Raw genomic sequence first — 18,645 nt, 5'->3', positions numbered from 1 at the left:
TCTGCGGAGCTCTCTTTCACCTCCGTGGATGGAAGTTGGGGGCCGGCGCTCGGCCAGGTGGCTGTCCGGGGACGATGGATGGGACTCGGACATGGCTTTTGCGCACGCGCGGTCCTATTCCATGGAGCTCTCTTCCACCTCCGTGGCTGGAAGGGCCACCTCCGGGAATGGAAGTCCACGCCACCACACACCTGGAAGACCACGCCGGTGCTGGGGGCCGTGTGGTGGTAAACTATTTATGTTATAGTTATTTGATATATTTTATTTCGTATAGCAACTTGTATATGTTTTTATCGTTACAGTTCAGTACTTGTTGGCTCGTTGAACTCTTGTTTTGTTAAATAAAGAGACGTTTACCAAACCCACGTCTTTCCTTGTACTTTGTTAACGCTATAATATAGTTATATACTAGATTTGTGGAATAACAACGAGGCTGACGTTAGGGCGCACGCGCGGCGTTGTTGACAGGACGACGAATTTGATCGATGGATTTAATGATTTGGAGTGACACAGATGGTTTGATAATATTGTTGTTTATATGATAGTTATTTGATATATACTTTCCATCCATCCATCTTCTTCCGCTTATCCGGGGTCGGGTCGCGGGGGCAGCAGCTTTAGGAGGGACTCCCAGACTTCCCTCTCCCCAGCCACTTCATCCAGCTCATCCCGGGGGATCCCAAGGCGTTCCCAGGCCAGCTGAGAGACATAGTCCCTCCAGCGCGTCCTGGGTCGTCCCTGGGGTCTCCTACCGGTGGGACATGCCCGGAACACCTCCCCAGGGAGGCGTGCAGGAGGCATCCTGATAAGATGCCCGAGCCACCTCATCTGGCTCCTCTCAACGTGGAGGAGTAGCGACTCTACTCCGAGTCTCTCCCGGATGACCGAGCTTCTCACCCTATCTCTAAGGGAGAGCCCGGACATCCTGCGGAGAAAACTCATTTCGGCCGCTTGTATCCGAGATCTCGTTCTTTCGGTCACGACCCATAGCTCGTGACCATAGGTGAGGGTAGGAGCGTAAATTGACCGGTAAATTGAGAGCTTTGCCTTTTGGCTCAGCTCTCTCTTCACCACAACGGACCGGTACAGGGTCCGCATTACTGCCGACGCTGCACCGATCCGCCTGTCGATCTCACGCTCCATCCTCCCCTCACTCGTGAACAAGACTCCAAGATACTTGAACTCCTCCACTTGGGGCAGGATCTCATCCCCGATCCGGAGAGGGCATTCCACCCTTTTCCGATCGAGGACCATGGACTCGGATTTGGAGGTGCTGATCCTCATCCCGACCGCTTCACACTCGGCTGCGAACCGTTCCAGCGAGAGCTGGAGATCACGGCCTGAAGAAGCCAACAGCACCACGTCATCTGCAAACAGCAGAGACGCGATGCTGAGGTCCCCAAACCGGACCCCCTCAACGCCTCGGCTGCGCCTAGAAATTCTGTCCATAAAAATTATGAACAGAATCGGTGACAAAGGGCAGCCTTGGCGGAGTCCAACCTTCACTGGGAACGAATCCGTCTTACTGCCGGAAATGCGGACCAGACTCTGGCATCGGTGATACAGGGACCGAACCGCCCTTATCAGTTGGCTCGGCACCCCGTACTCCCGAAGCACCCTCCACAGAACCTCCCGAGGGACACGGTCGAACGCCTTCTCCAAGTCCAAAAAACACACGTGGACTGGTTGGGCGAACTCCCATGCACCCTCGAGGATCCTGCCGAGGGTGTAGAGCTGGTCCACTGTTCCACGGCCAGGAGGAAAGCCACACTGCTCCTCCTGAATCCGAGGTTCGACCTCCCGACGGACCCTCGTCTCCAGCACCCCTGAATAAACCTTACCAGGGAGGCTGAGGAGTGTGATTCCCCTGTAATTGGAACACACCCTCCGGTCCCCCTTCTTAAAGAGGGGAACCACCACCCCAGTCTGCCAATCCAGAGGCACTGTCCCCGATGTCCACGCAACGTTGTAGAGGCGTGTCAGCCATGACAGCCCCACAACATCCAGAGCGTTTAAGAACTCCGGGCGGATCTCATCCACCCCCGGGGCCTTGCCACCGAGGAGTTTTTTGACTACCTCAGTGACTTCGACCCCAGAGATTGGAGAATCCGCCTCAGAGTCTCCAGGCCCTGCTTCCTCAATGGAAGGCGTGTAGGTGGAATTGAGGAGGTCTTCGAAGCATTCTCCCCACCGACTCACGACGTCCCGAGTCGAGGTCAGCAGCACGCCATCCCCACTGTAAACAGTGTTGACGTTGCACTGCTTCCCCCTCCTGAGACGCCGGATGGTGGACCAGAATTTCCTCGAAGCCGTCCGAAAGTCATTCTCCATGGCCTCACCGAACTCCTCCCACGCCCGGGTTTTTGCCTCAGCAACCGCCGAAGCCGCATTCCGCTTGGCATTCCAGTACCTGTCAGCTGCCTCCGGAGTCCCGCAGGCCAAAACGGCCCGATAGGACTCCTTCTTCAGCTTGACGGCATCCCTTACCGCCGGTGTCCACCAGCGGGTTCGGGGATTGCCGCCACGACAGGCACCAACGACCTTACGGCCACAGCTCCGGTCGGCCGCCTCAACAATGGAGGCGCGGAACATGTTCCACTCAGACTCAATGTCCCCCGCCTCCCCCGGGACGTGGGAAAAGCTCTGCCGGAGGTGGGAGTTGAAGCTCTTCCTGACAGGAGATTCTGCCAGACGTTCCCAGCAGACCCTCACAGAGCGTTTGGGTCTGCCAGGTCGGACCGGCATCTTCCCCCACCATCGGAGCCAACCCACCACCAGGTGGTGATCAGTTGACAGCTCCGCCCCTCTCTTCACCCGAGTGTCCAAAACATGCGGCCGCAAATCCGATGACACGACTACAAAGTCGATCATCGAACTGCGGCCTAGGGTGCCCTGGTGCCAAGTGCACACATGGACACCCTTATGTTTGAACATGGTGTTCATTATTGAAAATCCGTGTCGAGCACAGAAGTCCAACAATAGAACACCGCTCGGGTTCAGATCAGGGGGGCCGTTCCTCCCAATCACGCCCTTCCAGGTCTCACTGTCATTGCCCACGTGAGCATTGAAGTCACCCAGTAGAACGATAGAGTCCCCAGAAGGAGCGCTCTCCAGCACTTCCTCCAGGGACCCCAAGAAGGGTGGGTACTCTGGGCTGCTGTTTGGTGCGTAGACACAAACAACAGTCAGGACCCGTCCCCCCACCCGAAGGCGGAGGGAGGCTACCCTCTCGTTCACCGGGGTGAACCCCAATGTGCAGGCGCCCAGCCGGGGGGCAATAAGTATACCCACACCTGCTCGACGCCTCTCACCGTGGGCAACTCCAGAGTGGAAGAGAGTCCAGCCCCTCTCGAGAGGGCTTGTACCGGAACCCAAACTGTGTGTGGAGGCTAGTCCGACTAGATCTAGTCGGAATCTTTCTGCCTCGCACACCAGCTCGGGCTCTTTTCCAGCCAGAGAGGTGACATTCCATGTCCCAAGAGCCAGCTTCTGCAGCCGGGGATCAGACCGCCAAGGTCCCTGCCTTTGGCTGCCGCCCAGCTCACATTGCACCCGACCCCTTCGGCCCCTCCCACAGGTGGTGAGCCCATGGGAAGGGGGACCCATGTTTCCATTTCGGGCTATGCCCGGCCGGGCCCCATGGGCGAAGGCCCGGCCACCAGACGCTCGCCTTCGAGCCCCGCCTCCAGGCCTGGCTCCAGAGGGAGGCCCCGGTGACTCGCGTCCGGGCAAGGGAAAACAAAGTCCATTTATGTTTTTCATCATAAGGGGCTTGGGTGAACCGTGCTTTGTCTGACCCCTCACCTAGGACCCGTTTGCCATGGGTGACCCTACCAGGGGCATGAAGCCCCCGACAACATATATACTTTATATATCGTTATATGGGTCTGTGGAATATTTAGAATATTTAGACGTCAGCGGCGCAGCGCATACGCGGCATCGTTTCCATAAAGGACGATCGATGGATTTAAAGAATTGGAGTGACACAGATGGTTTTCTAAACGTATTATTTATGTAATAGTTATTTGAACAACTCTGAATGTTACGTCAGGCCCGTTCTCAGCTCTTCGTAGGTGTTTATGTCACGTTAGCATACCTATCGTTTAGCCTGTTGTTGCTCGTTCATGTCTGTTCTTGGTGTTGGATTTTGTCGAATAAATTTCCCCCAAAATGCGACTTGTACTCCGGAGCGACTTATATATGTTTTATGGCTAATGCGACCTATATTCCGGAGTGACTTTTAGTCCGAAAAATACGGTAGATACTGAAGATCAATTCTAGGTCCTCATGCATGCTAAGCATGTGCTTTACATCCCCATCTGTTAGATTCAGGTGGTGGGCAGAAGGGTGTCTCGAAACTGTATGGGAAGTTTAGGAAAATTAGAAAGGACATTGTTGGGTGTGAGTGTCAGTTTAAATTTCAAAGGTTAGATGTTGTATAGTTCTTGTCACACGCTTATCTTAAAACACTGTGTACAGCTGTTGCTCATACCCTTTTTGAAGGTGGCGGTAGAATGTCCAAAATGGAGGCAAGCAGGCATGCAGGCCGAGGGAGAGAAGCAATGGCAGGCAGGCAAAGGTGGGAGGCCAAGCAAGGAAAGGGGGGAGGGGGAATGGCAGGCAGGCAAACAGGTGGCACACAGGTACAAATCCAAATTGTTTGTAATTCAACTAAGGTTTCAACATAAAGGGTTCCAAGAAGTAAACTAAAGTTTGTTTTCTAAATTCCAAGTTTCAAGTTCCAAAAATCACAAGCTTGGAGCAGACTTGAAGTAGCTTTAAGCGGCCTTTTAGCGGTAAAAAGATTATGTCACTACTATCTTCCTTCTTGGTCTAACTGAGACTGACTACCAAGTGGGAGCAGCCTATTTATTTCCCTGATCAGGTGACTGATCAGGTGACCAAAGGCTTTGTCAAATAAAAGTCCATGGCCCAAGACCCGCGGATCTTAAACAAAAATAAGAATTTAAGCTAAGGAAACTAAATTGGCTCCAACATTGGGAATGAATCAGCCTTAACTCCCAAGAAACTGTCTAGAAATGGCAGTAAATGACATATTGTAAAAAAGCAACATATCTTTTAAATTATACAAGTTAAAAATATTAACAGAGTTATCTTGGCCTCTAAAATCAGATTTGGTATTTCTCAATATAACCAATATCCATTGTGTCCTTTAAGACAAACTGTAGAAGTCAGGGGTGTATCGTTACCGGGCAGGTGGGGGGCATATTGTTACCAATCTACAGTCTGCAATCAGATCCATTTGGATTCGTTTGTTTCCCTGGGCCTCAGTTCTCTTTGCTTTTCTCGCAGCCACATATTCTATTCCCAAACACATTTTTGTTTTTGTGATTGGTCCAGTAATCTAGTATTGCCGCTCGGAGAACCTTAGCGGCCTTGGGACAAGATGGATTCTTGTGTTTTTGGGAACTCACAAAAACTACAAGAAAATACTGTGCATGAAAGGTTAACTCGAAACGAAACAAGCCAACTATTCAGATTGAGCGACCAAGGGATGGAGATGCTCGGGATGGATCCTTAGACCTCATGCATGCTAAGCATGCGCTCTACCACATCCATCCCAATCTGTTAGATCCAGGTGGTGGGCAGAATGGTGTCTTAATTTCTGCTCCATGTGAACATGCAGGAAAAATTTGGGAAAATTAGATATGACATTGTTCGGAATGCCGAACTGTCAGGAAACTGGGCAAACAAGACAATGAATGACTGAACAACACACCATTAAAAAATACATGTCAAACATATTTAGTGTGTTGTCGACGTATTTGACGTTTCTTAATATAATGTGTCTTTTAAGACGAACTGTGGTGGTCAGAGGTGTGTCGTTCCTGAGCAGGCAAGGGGGGGAGGTGTTGTTCCCAGGCTGGCGGATGGGGGGGTGGTGTTACTGGTCTGCAATCAGATGCATCTGGATTGTTTTGTTTCCATGGGCTGCGGTTATTCTTGGTTTTGTGGCAGCCACATATCCTTCTCCCAAACACATTGTTGTTCTTTGATTGGTCCGGTAAAGGAGTAGTGCTGCCCGGAGAAACTCAACGGAGAAACTCAACGGAGAAACTCAACGGAGAAACTCAACGGAGAAACGCAACGGGCTCGGGACAAGATGGATTCTCGTGTTTTTGTAAACTTGTATTTTTGACTCGGCCGATCGGAACTGTGGCTGTAACGTGGTTTCTGCCTGTCATCGCGGCAACCCCTGAACCTGGTGGTGGACACTAAGGGATGGCGTCAAGCTGAATAAAGAGTCCTAATTGCGCCTATTTTGCCCGCGGGACTCCGGAGGCAGCCGACAGGTATCAGATGGCCAAGCGGAACGCGGCCTTGGAAGTTGTTGATGCAGAATTTAGTGTGTGGAAATAATGTGTTTGAAGCAAAACAAACACAATCTACAAGTCAAAGCTAAATGCTGTGCCTCAATTCTGTACTTATATTCTGTATGAGGGACAAATCAATTTGTAACCAAGAAGGTGCTCACTCAGTTTAGTAAAACACATCAAACACATGTCAGCAGGGGTAATCATGCTGGAAAAAGGTGAAGTCTATTGCATACAGGCAGTTTTACAATGTGTACCTTCAACCTGATTTTTTGCTTGATCTGCATCACTTGTATTTGAAAAATGTGACTGTGATACTTGACCTATTCCAGTAACCTATGGATGTGTGTTAAATGACAAGAGCTAAATTCTGTGCCTCAATTATGTACTCTAACCTTACATTCTGTATGAAGGACAAAGTAAATCAGAGAGCAACACACAGCAATTGGTAACCAAGAAGGTGCTCACTCAGTTTAGTAAAACACATCAAACATATGTCAGAGGGGGTAATCATGCTGGGAAAAGGTCAAGTCTATTGCGTGTAGGCAGTTTACATTGTGTATCTTCAACCTGATTTCTTGTTTGTTCTGCATCACTTGAATTTGAAAAATGTGATACTTGACCTATACCAGTAATGTATGGATGTGTGTGTTCTCTATCAAACACATATTGAATGCAGGAGCTGTATTATAATACTATATGATGGGTTAAGTGCCAAATAATTGTCAGGCAAAATGCTGACTGAAGAGGTTTCTTCAAAATCTGATGATCCGGTACCTGGTAAGACTGATATCCATATCACTAATTTTTAATTTCGCTCTGCAGGCTTTTTTCTTGCATCAATTGTTTTGCAAGGGAAGACTCTGTGGTGATGAAGCAATTTTGAGGTATAATTCAATTTAGAATAATTTATCATTTTAGTAAAATTAAGTACCGTATTTTTCGGACTAAAAGTCGGTCCGGAGTACAAGTCGCATCAGCCATAAAATGCACAATATAGAGGAAAAAAACATATATAAGTCGCACCGGAGTTTAAGTCGCATTTTGGGAGAAATTTGACAAAATCCAGCACCAAGAACAGACATGGACCAGCAACAAAATAGATTCAGAATTCGACCGATTCGCTTCTCGAACCGCCTTCTGAAATGGATTGTGGTCAAAAACCAAAGTTTGACTGTATTTTTGCTATTCTTGTTAAAATCACACTTAAATGTGAACTGGAAATGACAATTATGACACATAATGAAAGCCAAATTGAGCAAATTGGCTATTTCAGAAGTGTGTGTGAAACTGGTAGCCCTTTGCCTTAATCAGTACCAAGGAAGTAGCTCTCGGTTTAAGAAAGGTTGGTGACCCCTACTCTAAATCATTAAACCCACGGAATAAAGAAACACAGCTGTTGACACCGGAACTACGTGTGCTGCTGACGTCAGACTAGATATATCAAATAAATGTAATATAAACAACAATTTTAACGAACCATCAGAGTCATTCCAAATCATTAAATCCATCGGAATATTCATCCTCTGTGTCAAAAAACAAAACAAAAATAAAAACAACTGTTGATTCCAGACCTACGCGCACCGCTGACATCAGCCTCGTCGTCAGCCTCGTCGTCAGCCTCGTCGTCAGTTGGGGCTCCAATTATTCCACAGATCTTTGTATATAACTATATTGTAGCTTTACCAAAGTACCAGGCAAGACATGAGTTTGTTAACCGGCTCTTTATTTCACAAAACAAGAGCTCAACACATGCAAGTGCCCTGGATCGCTCTTCCCGTCTCCCCCCCCCCCACTGCCGCCTTCACGGCCTTGCTAGACAATCGGATACTACTGAAGTCTAACAACATACACGTTGCTAGTCTAAATAAACTATATGTCAAATAACATAAATAACAAGTTTATCAAACCATCTGTGTCACTCCATATCATTAACTCTCCTGACTCCGGAAGTCAGTGAATTGAACTCATTGTCAGTGAGGCTCCAATTATTCCACAGCCAAAGTGCGCCCTCATGCGGTTTAAAGTGGAAATAACATGTGAAGTGATCAACTATACTAGTAAGTCAGTAATGTGTTAATGATCAAGTAAAAATTTGTGAATAATTCCACATATAAGTCGCACCTGAGTATAAGTCACCCCCCCCCCACCCAAACTATGAAAAAAACGCGACTTATAGTCCGAAGAATACGGTATGTATTGAGCAAGTAATGATTAACTTCTGGTTTCTGTAATAATATTTTTTTCCGGGAGCGGGTTATCAGCCCACAGCCCAACCCCCAACTTGGAGGGCCAGTGGAATGCAGCAGGAAATGAATCCATCACAGCCGAATTATTAAAAGCAGATGTAGAGTTTTCAGCAATGACAGTACATCAACTGTTACAGAAAACATGGAAATCATCAAACTAGCAAAGAAGGGAAATCTCAAAGAATGCAAAAACACAAGAGGCATAACCCTGCTCTCTGTAGTGGGAAAGATACTGGGCAGGATTATAGTAGATCAAATAAAGAATGGAATCGATTGCAGGCTGAGAAAGGAACAAGCAGGTTACAGGACAGGTAGGGGAACAACAGAGCAAATCATCATTTTGAGAAACATAATCGAACAGGTAAATGAATGGCAAGCAACACTATACTTAAACTTTGTAGACGTTGAAAAAGCCTTCGACTCTTTACATCACGAAAGCCTGTTGATTATCATGAAAAAATATGGAATTCCAGAGAAGATTGTGAGAATGGTCAGACTATTTTATAAAGAATTGTACTAAGTTCATCTTGTTTTTCCTTTTTTTTAATCACTTCACTGGTTTCTTTTATATCAAACAAGTTGTTTTAGGTTCATTACCTGACATGTTTCGGAAGAAACCGCCGAAACATGTCAGGTAATGAACCTAAAACAACTTGTTTGATATAAAAGAAACCAGGAAAGTATTTTATAAAGACTTCCAGTGTGTGGTAGAAGACCAAGGGGAAGTATGTGAGTGGTTCAACATCAAAACCGGCGTAAAACAAGGATGCAATATGTCAGGGTTCGTGTTTTTAATTGTGATGGACTGGATTATGAGAAGACCGTTCATGAGGGTGACAATGAAATTAGATGGACGTTGACATCAAAACTTGATGATTTGGACTTCGCAGATGATATAGCGTTACTCTCCTCTACAAAACACAATATGCAGAATAAAACAACCCAAATGGATGCAGAAGCCAAACGAGTAGGACTCAAAATCAATACACAAAAGACAAAAACAATGAGGATAAATGCAAAAAAACACGAACGGATCAAGATCAATAAGCAAGATATTGAGGATGTAGACCAGTTCACTTACTTGGGAGCAATAGTATGTAAAGAGGGAGGCGGAATGAAAGATCTGAAGAATAAGTTCTCAAAAGGAAGAGGGACATTTATCAAATTTAAAAAGATCTGGAGCTCCAATGACATCTTAAGAAGAACGCGAGTAGTGCCAGTACTGCTGTATGGATACGAAACTTGGAAAATGAATAAAGGGGACAGCAAGGCAATTGATGTGTTCCACAACCAATTCCTACGAAGAATACTCCGCATACATTGGCAAGACCACATCAGCACTAAAGACCTATTAGAGAGAGCTGAAATTGAGCCATTGAGTGAAGAAGTTAGGATGCGCTTGATGGAAAATGATTGGACACATGCTACGGCAAGACCAATTATTCCACAGCCATAGTGCGCCCTCATGCGGTTTAAAGTGAAAATAACATGTGAAGTGATCAACTACCGTATTTGCCGGTGTATAAGTCGACTCGGTGTATAAGTCGACCCCCTAAAATTTGACGGAAATTTACGATTTTATGATATATCCTTTGTATAAGTCAAGCTCAATTGTTGCATTATATTAAACTTCAAAATTCAATCAGAAATATGCGAAATTTATTGACGAAATGTGTTCAAATTCGCGAGTTTGTAGCGAGCGATCTATACGCCATTTTAAATATTATTTACTTCATGACCCTGTGATATTACGCGCCGAGAGAGACTAACAACAATGAACACTCTTAGAAACTGGTTTATTTTTAGTTAAGAAACAACAAATTATAATTATAAAGTGATTGTCGGTACATAGAGTTCAAAATTCGTCTTCATCGTCGCTATTTCCGAAAAGCGTTTGGCGAATATTTTCTAAGTGCCAACGGCTCTTGCGCCATATAGAGTCCGCCTCGGCTGGTTCCCCGAGTCGGCCAGAACAAGTGAAAATTCGGCCTCTTCCCCTGGAAGTCTGGCCAAGTTTGGAGAATATTTTCTAAGTGCCAAGGACTCAACCGCCGTAAAGTGTCCGCCTTGGCTGGTTCCCCATGTCGGCCACCACAAGTGAAAATTCGGCCTCTTCCCCTGGAAGTCTGGCCAAGTTTGGCAAATATTTTCAAAGTGCGAACGACCCAACCGCCGTAAAGTGTCCGCCTCGGCTGGTTCCCCGTGTCGGCCACCACAAGTGAAAATTCGGCCTCTTCCCCAGGAAGTCCGGCCAAGTTTGGCGAATATTTTCTAAGTGCCAACGACTCAACCGTTGTAAAGTGTCCGCCTCGGCTGGTTCCCCATGTTGGCCACCACAAGTGAAAATTCGGCCTCTTCCCCTGGAAGTCTGGCCAAGTTTGGCAAATATTTTCAAAGTGCGAACGACTCAACCGCCGTAAAGTGTCCGCCTCGGCTGGTTCCCCGTGTCGGCCACCACAAGTGAAAATTCGGCCTCTTCCCCTGGAAGTCCGGCCAAGTTTGGCGAATATTTTCTAAGTGCCAACGACTCAACCGCCGTAAAGTGTCCGCCTCGGCTGGTTCCCCGTGTCGGCCACCACAAGTGAAAATTCGGCCTCTTCCCCTGGAAGTCCGGCCAAGTTTGGTGAATATTTTCTAAGTGCCAACGACTCAACCACCGTGAAGTGTCCGCCTCGGCTGGTTCCTCCGGTCGGCCCGAACAAGTGAAAATTCGGCCTCTTCCCCTGGAAGTCCGGCCAAGTTTGGAGAATATTTTCTAAGTGCCAACGACATTCATTTAGACATGGCGATTGAATGTTTACGTACCGGTAGTTATTGTCGTTGCTTGACGCGCGATGACTCGCACATTCGCTCAATACCTAGTACTTCCCCCTAGCAGTCATCGTCGCTGCCTGGCTTTCGATGTCCGTTATTGAGGTGAGAATATTTGAAATTGTTGCCGAGGATGCATGTTAATGCGACGAACGCTTTATAATGATTCAGTTTCTCGCTGTTTGATGAGCCTGACGGACGCACACCCACGCACAATGAGATGCATGAGAAACGGCCTTGGTTACCATCACATTTGAAGCGATGAATACGAAGTTAAATTTTATGACTCGGTGTATAAGTCGAGGTCGATTTTTTTCGGTCGATTTTGGATCGAAAAAGGTCGACTAATACACCGGCAAATAGGTATACAAGTAAATAAGTAATGTGTTAATGATCAAGTAAGAATTTGTGAAAATTTTCATATATAAGTCGCTCCTGAGTATAAGTCACCCCCCAACCCAAAGTATGAAAAAAAAAACACGACTTATAGTCCGAAAAATACGGTACTTTAAAATTATGCTTGCTCAGTGGACTGGTGTTAGATAAATTGTATATATATATGTTATCATGCGTTCTCTAATGAGTACTTATTAATAAGATTATTGCACAGAATGCTTGCTGTTTCGCCTTGCAGACGTCCACCAGTCAACAACAAGTCAAACGATGCTATCTGGAGCTTCCTGACCTTCTACACCTCTGGAAATCCAAGAAAGTTGTTGATAGCTCAAACTATTTTGTTGATGTCTGCACATGGAGAAAATACCTGACAACTGGTGTTTAAGGTAATCCTCACACATCCCAAAAATATGCTTAGCAGGCCGACTGAGCACTCCAAATTACCCCTAGGTGTGAATGCGAGTGCAGATGGTTGTTCAACTGTGTGTGCCCTGCGATTGGCTGGCAACCGGTTCAGGGTGTCCCTGGCCTACTGCCCGATGACTGCTGGGGTAGGCTCCAGCACGCCCGCGACCCCCGTGGGGACAAGCGGTATAGATATGGATACTTTTGTATATTTCATTTCAAAAATATAAGACACGTATCAGATATTACCTTGATTGAGATTACAACGAATGCAATGAAGTGTATACTGCATAAGCATGTACTTTGGAGAAATATAAGTACCCGCTAAAAAAAGTATGTCAAACTAAAGTTATATACATAGCTCTACATGCCTGCAGGTACATGCAATCTAGCTTTTCAGTTTGTCCAATGTCATGCTCCCCTTGCGCATTTGCTTGTAAAAGAGAAAATGTTACCTTGGAGGCAGCTCTAATCAGAGCAAATTGAGGGTATATTTTCAATCGTTGATTAATCCCATTGCAATTCATGCTGTGGCCACATCACACCACAATCCCCAGGCCATGTGGGTCAATAACCTCACTTAGTCTGATTTGCTCCACAACAAAGTATATAAATGAGGCACTTACTACTATTGCTGAAATCCACCAGGGCCTGCGTAATTTATGGCTGTGAAACTTCAGAAACAGCAAACAGCAGTGTCTGAAGATGGGGGGGGGGGGGGGGGGGTACCAGAAGCAAAAATAGTACATTCAAAGACTCATTAGTCACTTCCTGTTCATGTTAGGTTATGGCAACCACATTTTTTCGAATATTCGTTGCTGTACGTCAAACTTACCAGGACAGGGCTCCGATAAGCCACCGTAGGGGGCGCGACAGACACATTTTTTTTTTGTACTTGTTAATGGAAACTTTGAAATATCACAATCTTTCTCAGGCCCAAATTATGCATAGTTTGATGCTTTTTGTTCAGGTTCAATTCCTCAAAAATGTTATTCTTTAAAGATAATAATGATTTCTACAAAAATCTTAAGGTCCTCATAGTGTTTTCTGCTCGGGCACTAAAAATTAGCCTCTACAGGAAAAATGTTTGCCAGTGCTTTTGATTTATTGACATGGTGATTGGATGCCGGATAACAGAGCAGTTGAAAAAGAGGACATGGGTCATCATTGTTGCTGGTGATAATGTAGACCTGATGCCCACTCTGCCAAAAATTGTACTCTTTTAAATCTCTGAGGCATCTGATGAGCCCCAGATGGCTAGCCAGCTGCTTTGGATTTGTGAGCTCAGGGAGGTGGGCGTAATTGAAGAGGGAACTGAAAATATGTTTTGCTAGAATTGGCATATTGGCAAGGAGTGCATTGCTGCGTGAAACCATGCAGGTATATTTTCACATTCATTCTGGCTTCTAGGACCACAGCTAGAAGGCTCTCTGTTAATAAATGACACTCAAGGTGCTTTGGATCATTAGACCTTGATAACTGAAGCATCCATCTGCCACTTTTATGATTTCTACCCTTAACGGAGGAGTAATTGAAAGACCACTTGATATCCTGCTAATGCTGGGATCACTCCAACATCACACTTGAAAATACACATAACCATTCCTGTTTCTATGATCAACCACCCAAGTATTAGTATAAATAAATCACAAACGGTATATGGCGGCAATATATGAGATGCCCAAAATCAAAATTTTTTGGTCTCATCTGTTTCACTGAGGTGGTTGGTCGGGAAACCCTATGTGTACAGTTGGATGGCATATTATTTTTTATTGAATAAATTCACATCTGTATTACGGTCTATTTTCAGTTTGACCAAGAGAAGAAACAGAAACAAACTAAGCAAAGACCAGCAAATATAAAAAAGCATAGTATCAAAAATAATATTATCTGATACAACTGGCTTTCCTTTCCTCTGTCTCCCATATGTCTCCAACACATGGTAATCAAGAAATGGGAACATAACCCAAGGAGGAAAGTGGATATTGCGCAAGCCGCAGTGGACCACATCCCTGCACATTGACGCAAAGGAAACAAATTGTGAAAAGACAGGCTTTCATGCAGAACTTCTTATAAACCAGCTAATTTTGTTTATCCAATAAAAGTTAAGCCTGCCCCACGGCTTCCTCTTTTTGTAGCATTTTCTTTTTCTGTCATTGACACAAAAAGGGCCTGATTTACTAAAATTCTAAAGAAAAGGCACTAAATTGTATGTTCACACAAATTGATTGCGTGTATGGATGGTGGCCGTGCCATACATGATCTATTAATTGCAATCTTTTAGGTAGACCCCAATTAGGGGATTCAGCTATGATTTATGAACACATTTTTGCTGCATTGAAGTGATGGGGAAAAAAACTAAACATACAGTAATCCCCCACGTTGCGCTTCACCTATTGCAGCCTCAATTTATCGCATGTTTTCATCCATCCATCCATCCATCCATCCATTTTCTGTACCGCTTCGTCCCCAAGGGGGTCGCGGCCGTGCTGGAGCCTATCCCAACTGTCATCGGGCAGTAGGCGGGGGACACCCTGAATTGGTTGCCAGCCAATCACAGTGCACACAGAGACGAACAACCATCCGCACTCGCACTCACACCTTGAGGCAATATGGAGTGCTCAATCGGCCTACCAAGCATGTTTTTGGGAGGAAACTGGAGTGCCAGGAGAAAACCCACACAGGCACCGGGAGAACATGCAAACTCCAGACAGGGAGGGCCGGAGGTGGAATTGAACCCACATCCTCCCAACTGTGAGGCAGACGTGCTAACCAGTGCGCCACCGAGCTGCCTGTGTTAAGAATTCTCCATGTTATTTATGTTATTTATGTTATTCAGCCGTGCTTTAATTTGAGGTAGGGTGCTTTATTTTGAAGGCCGTTTTCAGGCAATACCACTTCCTGTTTCACGTTTGTGTGCATACATGTCGGTTACAGTCTGGAGTTGCCCACGGTGAGAGGCGTCGAGCAGGTGTGGGTATACTTATTGCCCCCCGGCTGGGCGCCTGCACATTGGGGTTCACCCTGGTGAACTCCGCCATCGGGTGGGGTGGGGGGTGGGGGGTCGGTTCCTGACTGTTGTTTGTGTCTATGCACGAAACGGCAGCTCAGAGTACCCACCCTTCCTGGAGGAAGTGCTGGAGAGCGCTCCTTCTGGGGACTCCATTGTTCTACTGGGTGACTTCAATGCTCATCTGGGCAATGACAGTGAGACATGGAAGGGCGTGATTGAACTGAACCCGAGTGGTGTTCTATTATTGGACCTCTGTGCTCGACACGGATTTTCTATAATGAACACCATGTTCAAACATAAGGGTGTCCATGTGTGCACTTGGCACCAGGACACCCTAGGCTACAGTTCGATGATCAACTTTGTAGTCGTGTCATCGGATTTGCGGCCGCATGTTTTGGACACTTGGGCTTAGAGAGAGGGGCGGAGCTGTCAACTGATCACCACCTGGTGGTGGGTTGGCTCCGATGGTGGGGGAAGATGCCGGTCCGACCTGACAGACCCAAACGCTCTGTGAGGGTCTGCTGGGAATGTCTGGCAGAATCCCCTGACAGGAAGAGCTTCAACTCCCACCTCCGGCTGAGCTTTTCCCACATCCCGGGGAGGCGAGGGACATTGAGTCCGAGTGGACCATGTTCCGCGCCTCCATTGTTGAGGTGGCCGACCGGAGCTGTGGCTGTAAGGTCGTTGGTACCTGTCGTGGCGGCAATCCCCGAACCCGCTGGTGGACACCGACAGTAAGGGATGCCGTCAAGCTGAAGAAGGAGTCCTATTTGGCCGTTTTGGCCTGCAGGACCCCCGAGGCAGCTGACAGGTACTGGATGGCCAAGCGGAACGCGGCTTTGGCAGTTGCTGAGGCAAAAACCCAGGCGTGGGAGGAGTTTGGCGAGGCCATGGAGAATGACTTCCGGACGGCTTTGAGGAAATTCTGGTCCACCATCCGGCATCTCAAGAGGGGGAAGCAGTGCAACGTCAACACTGTGTACAGTGGGGATGGCGTGCTGCTGACCTCGACTCGGGATGTTGTGAGTCGGTGGGGAGAATACTTCGAAGACCTCCTTAATTCTACCTACACACCTTCCATTGTGGAAGCAGGGCCTGGAGACTCTGAGGTTGACTCTCCAATCTCTGGGGTCGAAGTCACTGAGGTAGTTAAAAAACTCCTCTGTGGCAAGGCCCCGGGGGTGGATGAGATCCGCCCGGAGTTCTTAAAGGCGCTGGATGTTGTGGGGCTGTCATGGCTGACATGCCTCTACAACATTGCGTGGACATTGGGGACAGTGCCTCTGGATTGGCAGACTAGGGTGTTGGTTCCCCTCATTAAGAAGGGGGACCGGAGGGTGTGTTCCAATTACAGGGGAATCACACTCCTCAGCCTCCCTGGTAAGGTCTATTCAAGGGTACTGGAGAGGAGGGTCCGTCGGGAGGTCGAACCTCGGATTTAGGAGGAGCAGCGTGGCTTTCGTCTTGGCCGTGGAACAGTGGACCAGCTCTACACCCTCGGCAGGATCCTCGAGGGTTTATGGGAGTTCGCCCAACCAGTCCACATGTGTTTTGTGGAATTGGAGAAGGCGTTTGACAGTGTCCCTCGGGAGTACGGGGTGCCGAGCCAACTGATAAGGGCGGTTCGGTCCCTGTATCAGCGATGCCAGAGTTTGGTCCGCATTTCCGGCACTAAGTCGGATTCGTTCCCAGTGAGGGCAGGACTCGGCCAAGGCTGCCCTTTGTCACCGATTCTGTTCATAATTTTTATGGACAGAATTTCTAGGCGCAGCCGAGGCGTTGAGGGGGTCCGGTTTGGGGACTTCAACATTGCGTCTCTGCTTTTTGCAGATGATGTGGTGCTGTTGGCTTCTTCAGGTCGTGATCTCCAGCTCTCACTGGAGCGGTTCACAGCTGAGTGTGAAGCAGTTGGGATGAGGGTCAGCACCTCCAAATCCGAGTCCATGGTCCTCGGTCGAAAAGGGTGGAATGCCCTCTCCGGATCGGGGATGAGATCCTGCCCCAAGTGGAGAAGTTCAAGTATGTTGGGGTCTTGTTCATGAGTGACGGGAGGATGGACCGCGAGATCGACAGGCGGATCGGTGCAGCGTCGGCAGTAATGCGGACTCTGTATGGGTCTGTCGTGGTAAAGAGAGAGCTGAGCAAAAAGGCAAAGCTCTCAATTTGCCAGTCGATTTACGCTCCTACGTCCTCACGGGCGACCTGGTGCCCATGGGCACTGTGTTGGTGACCCCTGATTTGGAGTGTCACGGATGGTTCGTTAAAATTGTTCTTTAAATTACATTTATACTATATATCTAGTCTGAAGTTAGCGGCGTCAACAGCTGTGTGTGTTTTTTTTTTTTTCAAGTGACACAAGACGAAGATTCCGATGGATTTAAAGATTTGGAGTGACATGGATGGTTTGATAAAATTATTGTTTATATTATTGTTATTTGATATATAGTTTATATATTGTTTTATGGGCCTGTGGAATAATTTGAACTGCAACTGATGACGAGTCATGATGACATGGCGTTGTTTACAGAAAGGACAACGCATTCGATCTACGGATTTAATGATTTGGAGTGACACAGATGGTTTGATAAACTTGTTATTTATGTTATAGCTATTTGAATAACTGTCAATGTTACATCAGGCCCGTTCTCAGCTCTTCGTTTGTGTTTATGTCACGTTAGCATACCGTATCATTAGCCTGTTGTTGCTGGTGTAACGTCTCGTCCCCAGCCGTTCCACTATGTGTCTGTTGTCATGGTTTCTGTCTGTGTGCCCATGATTAGTTTGATTATTCTCACCTGCCTCTTGTTACCTGTCGTGTATATAGGTCCTGTCTGCCGCTCACGCCCTGTCGGATCATTGTTGTCTCCTGTTGTCTTAATGTCTTCACGTCCTTTGTTTCGCGTCCCTGTCGGTTTGTTGTTTTAAGTCATGTCAGTTTGCCGAGTCTTTTGAGTTTGCTTCAATGAACCCTGGTCCAAGCTGCATTTGGTCGCCCTGCTCCATTCCGATCCATGACAGCTGGTTCATGTCTGTTCTTGGTGTTGATTTTGTCAAATAAATTTCCCCTAAAATGCGACTTAAATTCCGATGCGACTTACATGTGTTTTTTTTCCTCTATATTGTGCATTTTACGGCTGACGCAACTTGTACTCCGGAGCGACTTTTAGTCCGAAAAATACGGTAAGTACAAATTTCATTATCTCCCTATTTATGAAAATGTGTCTGAGCTAGCCTGTGAGATTTGTACCAACAGTAGAAGAAAGAGGCTTTGGTTGAGCGGTCTCCAGTCTGCAGTTCATGTGTTACACAGAAAAAGCAAAAACTGCAGCTTCGCAGAAAATTGACAGAATTTACTGAGAGACTGCTTCTACCTCCAAAATTGATTGTAAAAACAGACTTTACAGTCAGCACATGAAGCATCAGCCTATGACTGCTT

Source organism: Syngnathus floridae, chromosome 8 (assembly GCF_059516105.1).
Source record: "Syngnathus floridae isolate MCC-2025c chromosome 8, RoL_Sflo_1.0, whole genome shotgun sequence".
NCBI lineage: Eukaryota > Metazoa > Chordata > Actinopteri > Syngnathiformes > Syngnathidae > Syngnathus > Syngnathus floridae.
Note: the sequence above shows the minus strand (reverse complement) of the source record.